The sequence below is a fragment of the Brachyhypopomus gauderio genome, unplaced genomic scaffold (genome assembly GCF_052324685.1).
Source record: "Brachyhypopomus gauderio isolate BG-103 unplaced genomic scaffold, BGAUD_0.2 sc101, whole genome shotgun sequence".
NCBI classification, from domain to species: Eukaryota; Metazoa; Chordata; class Actinopteri; order Gymnotiformes; family Hypopomidae; genus Brachyhypopomus; species Brachyhypopomus gauderio.
Genome location: NW_027506922.1, coordinates 300,349 through 306,348, shown reverse-complemented (window position 1 = coordinate 306,348; position 6,000 = coordinate 300,349).

Below are 6,000 nucleotides of genomic sequence, written 5' to 3'. Positions count from 1 at the left end.
TGTTTTAACTGGGACTCCATGGAAACCATAGTGGTGTTTTTGACTCTTCTGAAAGTCTGTAAATGCTCTAGAGACAGATTAAAAGCAATACTACACAAACAGACCTTTTAGTGTTTTGTTTTTTCTTTAGTTTGTTACACTCGCATCACACTTGAATGTCTTGAACATATAACAATCGAAACATTACTTGGTAGCAACTGAAAATAAATACCACTTTGCATTTATACAGTATGAATTACACTGTATTGTGAATGCATTATGATACTTCCCCTAGCTATATCTCCAATAGCCTACATTGACTTTACATTCCATCTATTTAAAGAAAGTGGTCAAATGTTGGATGAGTACAGATCATCACACCAGGACCAGGTACTTTATTACTTTTCTGAGTGAGAATAATGCTGCAAACCTGATGGAAAAAATGCTGAGATAACCAAACAGATCTGACACACTCACACTTCCTCCACAAATATCAGTCAGTTGGGGAAAGAGGAACAGGGACGTCCACTCTCTTCCAGGGTCTTGCTGGGTGTCCCATATGAAGACAGAATGTGATGGGAGATCACAGAGATGAAAGAAAACACAACTGAGTCTCAGACATGAAGAATTTAAGGCATTTTCCCCACTGTTTCCAAATGTTTATCTGAAGTGACAAACCCAGATGTGTATCATCACTATGTTGCTGAAACAATGTGCTTACTGCAATTTGGATGCTTATAATTACTTTCTCAGTGGAAAAGTTGGGAATATTTGTTCCTATAGTGCAGAGGGCATCAGAATTGTATATGGTGAAGTTGGAGAAACCTGCCAAACATGTCACTATTTCTAAAACACACTGTTTATTAAGGAGTGGGGGGTTGTTTTGTTAAACTCTATATTTAATCATATATTTTCTATGGTTTAAATATCGCTCTGCTTTGCTCTTTCTTGACCACGATGCACTTAGGCTTCAAGTTCAAGTCAAAGTCAAATTTATTTATATAGAGCTTTTCACAACACACGTTGTCACAAAGCAGATTTACAATCGTTTGGGTCCAGATCCCTAATGAGCAAGCCAAAGGCGACAATGGCGAGCAAAAACTCCCTATGATGGTGGGGATTAGGAAGAAACCTCAGGTGGACCAAGACTCAAAAGGGAACCCATCCTCCATTGGGCGGCCCGTTAGCACAAGTTCATGGTCGCAGGGTGGTTCCACAGTTCTACAGTCAAGGCTCCTGTTCTTCGGCCAAGTAGCCACAGTTCCCTCGGTGCAGGCGATGGGCCTCAGGCAGGAGCCAGCACCAACACGACCCCCAACGGCAACGGCACATCCAACCCCGGCATTAGCATATCCACCGGCAAGCCAGACCATCCCCCAGGTGCCTGCAGGTGCCTGTATCTAGGGGTGTATTCAACTAAGGATTTTCATAGTCAAATCTGATTCGTCAGCTTTTCCCTTTAGTCGACTAATAGTCTAATCGGGTTTATTTTTCTTTTTTTTATTTAGAGCACCTTAAACGGGATCTCGTTCTCATTCAGGACTTTTTTCCTCTTCAAAGTAAAAACCTAAAACACTTAGATAAATGAATAAACACGGTAGGTTGGCTTTATTCAGCTTTTTTTACTTATTTATTTTTTAATTAAACGTTAGAGAACATTAACCGTTAGTGCGCAGTGCGCATATCAAACTGTCAAACAGGCACTGTGCAAAATGTCAAAAATATTTTAAATAAAATATGCCTGCCTGAAAATATAAAAAAATTGCCACACAACAGCAAAAAAATACAAGGAAAGGTTCAAGTAACCAAGGGGCTATTCCACAAAGCGAGCTAACTCAGTAAGCCGGGCTTTTTAAGACAAGCCTGGCTCATTTTGCTCAAATTCGGTTCCACGAAAGAAGCTAGACTTGAGCCTCGCTCAGTTACTACAGCAACATATACGTTTGAACTAACCTGCTCCGTACCAGGCTAGAGTTGAGGCTTAGCTTAGCGGGACCGATTCTATTGGCTGAGCAGCGTGATGACAGTCTCGCCATCCGGGAAACTGAATTGAGGAACAATGTTCTGCTGCAGTTCTATCCATTAAATTGCTGTGGATGTAGCATATATTATAACATCTTTATACATTTAATTGAGTACTGTAATTATTAGTTCGGAATGATTGCAGGTTATTTTTATCAAAATTTAATAATTATATTTCCAAATGCAATTTATATTTCGATCTTAAGAGTACATATTCATTGTTAATCAGTGAGGTTTCTGCACATTTTAATGTATTGGTTTAATCTTCACAAATTCAGGTCAGTGTAAAATGGAATACAGTGTCTAATCACAGTTATGGTGCAGAAACATACATTAGTATAAACTCTATGAGTATTAATAATTATTAATACTGAGTAATTTAGGTGAAGATACTTTTAGGTATATATTTATCCCCATACTTCCTCTTTTGTGTTCAGATTACAAGCAAATCATATCACTCTGCAATTTATATATGTTCAGTATAAATAATGTAAATGTGTGGTTAACTTAATGGTGCAAAAAGGAAATGGACACAGACAACTACCTTACCAAGATTTTCATACAGGTGATACAAATAATCCAAAATGTAGGCTATAAAAGAGCAGCTAACAGTGAAGGCTGAAGGCTGATTGACCATGGCATGCCCATTTGTAGAGAATCCAGTAGATGAGGGAGCGTGTATAGTGCACAGAGCATTCATGCTACCAGCTCCAAGGTCATTCCAGGACAAGACAGATCCACTGGGCTTTCCTGGATGACTACTTATTTGTTCAGAAGACACAGTATTATATATCTTTGTAAATTACTGGGGCCATATATTGAGAAGACCACTAGACGTAGTAAAGCTCTTACCAAACCCCAAACGGTCTGTATCGCTTTGTGCTTCTTTGCCAGTCGTGCATTTCTGTACAGCGTTGGGGATGCAGAACATCTTAGTAAGGCAACGGTCTGCCGCGAAATTTGAAAGGTTTACCTTGCGCTTAAGCGTTTCCTTAATATATTCATCAAATTCCCTGGTCACAGAGGCATCCTTCCCATCCTTTTCAGAACAGCTGGCATGTATTCATGAGAAGTAGTGTTGGTTTGATCAGTAACTTGGAGTCAATCAATCAATCAAATTTTATTTATATAGCGCTTTTTACAACAGTTCACAAAGCAGCTTTACAAGTGGCGAGTCCTAGCCCCCAGTAAGCAAGCCAAAGGCGACAGTGGCAAGGAAAAACTCCCTAGTTTTTTTGCATGAGGAAGAAACCTTGAGAGGAACCAAGACTCAGGGGGGGAACCCATCCTCCTCTGGCCGACACCGGTCGCCATGACAACAACAATTTAGACAGAAAGAAAATAAAGAAAAGGAAAAGATGTAGTAATGTCCATCATGGTGTAGGTTTATCCGGTCAGGCAGTAGGGGGCTGGCACTGGAGTTAAATGTATATGACTTTAACAGAAATGTATATGACTTACCGAAGTGCTTTGTATTCATCTTAATCAACTATTTCATGCTAAAATTCATTCAATTCAAAACGCATTGAATTCTCTAGGATTTCCAAGTGTCATTGGTGCTAGATTATACTCACATCTGGATAAAGGCTCCATCTGTACCCATGGAGGCAGACTATGTGAACCAAAAAATTATTTCACAGCATCAATGTACAGGTACATGCAAGTTTTGCCTACCCAACAGAAAATGTAAAGCATGTCAGTTCATGGGTTTGAATAACTTTCACCCTTTGTCACTTTTGCCATTGTTCTAAATGGTTTGCACCAGCCAATTTCTATTCTCCAACACTGAGGCAAAATGGCTCGGTGCACGATTCCAGGATATTTCGTGCCTCCTCACAGGCACAGAGGTTTGCCCAAGGTAAGAATACTCCAACCACACAAAATAGTGCAGATTTGGCCTCAGTGTTTAACTCTACTCCTTATAATCGTAGGTGCTTTTGCTGGCTTACTGCTTGGGGATAGGGGTTACCCCTGCCAACCTTTGGACAGTTAAAGAGCAGATTTAACTGCTTGCGCCATCTCAGAGTCACCCCTGAGAGAGCCTGTGATATTGTAGCACCCTGTGCAGTTTTGCACAATGTGGCAATACTGCAAAAAGAAGAAATGCCAAGAGTGCAGTTGTAGCAATGGGAAGACGACATTTTAATTGCAGACCACATGGATGGTAGAGCTGTGAGGGACATGTATGCTATGAGCAAACACTTACTTTAGTTAAGGGAATATTTTGTTTGCATTTGTTCATTAACACTATTAACATAAAACAAGACGCCTTTTTTTTGGAAAGAGAAATTTATTAATTGTCTTGCTGAGCATGTGGACAGAAGAAACTTTGATTTACTTATCTTGCAAAAGCAAGCATATTAAAGTCAGACCTTTTTGCAAATACTCACATTTTTCTCCATTTTCTTTATTTCAAGCTCCAACTTCCGTATTTTTAGTTTTTTGTATTGCAGATCTGCTTTTTTACATTCTATATCTTGGAGCAAGTACCTTTTGTAGATCTCACTAATCTCAGATTCCTTCAAGACAAGTATAGTCAAGATTGAGAAGTATTTATTCATGTTGAACTGCATAACTACTACTCACGTGTTCTCTTGCAGAGGTGTGAGCTCTGGACATGGAGGCCTGAGGGTCTTCTCTGTTCTTCCATTTCCTTTAAACACAACACAAATCATGAGATCACACAGCACATTAACAGACAGATACATAGACACACACGCCTTACAGAACAGGCAGACACTGTGTCCTCTCTGAACAGGCAGAAACTGTGTCCTCATCCTTCTGTACCATCCTGGATGGTCCGGCAATCTCCCCCTGCAAACAACAAATTAAGACATAAATATTAACGATCCTCAGGGTTCAGTCATAAGAAATAGGCTGGTTTATGGTATGCACATCATTGTCAAATACAAGAGGATTGTCAAATACAAGAGGGTCCAAAAGAGTCAGCACACCCCCCACCACTGTAAAATTTTAGTCATCAAGAATTTAATAATACTATGATGTAGCCTGTAAGAACAAAAATGTAAAATCTGAGAAACAACTGAACCTACCTTTAACATAAGGCTGTGTATCATGAGGACAGACAGGATCAGATGATGTTCCTCCTTCGATTCCCACAATGATGGGGCGTCCGCTGTTTTGCTCTAAAGCAAGGTCTTCTGCAGGAGTGAGGGCTGCAACAGGAGGCCCACCACCAGCAGCAGTTTTCTTTCTGGTTGCTAAAATATTTTATACAGTTATTTAATATGGTGTTTTACCTTTTCCTGCACATTGGACTAATCAACTGTACTTCTACCATTCTGGAGTATATTTTTATATTTCACCTTGACCTGCTGCCACGTTCTCCTAACCCCGCTCATGTTACTTCTAAATCAGGAAATTATTAACATTATTAATTTACTATAACACTTTTTAAATGCCAATGAATGAATTAAATTATATGCTTATGCATTGTCTGCAATATTATGTCAGGCAGCTTCTCTGGCTGTATTAATACCGGACTTGTTGCCTTTCTTCATAATAACGTCTTTATATTCCTCATAAAGATGTATGAGTAGCTCCTGTTCAGCAGAAGAAAAAAAAGCTGCTTGTTCTTTCAGCTCTTTCGACATTTTCTTGCCTTTTCGAATATCGATTAGTGAGGCTGTGTAAATACTGTGTGCACGCGCATGATCGCCGATTACAAAAGCCTGGCTTGAATTAGCGGGAACAGGTTGCGTCTGGATTTCGTTAGTGGAACGGAACTAGACGGAAGTGAACTGTTTGGCTAACTCAAGCGAGGCTCACTCTAATAAGCGCCGCTTTCATAAACTCGCTTCGTGGAATAGCCCCCAGGATTAAAAGCAAACAACAACAAAAAATGTTTATAGGCCTACTTGCCGAGACGCACCGCGACGGCCATGTTGTTTGTTGTCGTGCGAAATGAAAGACGTTGATGACATAACTTGCACTTTACTTTGTTTGATTCATCTTTATCTTCTTCAAAACACTCTCACA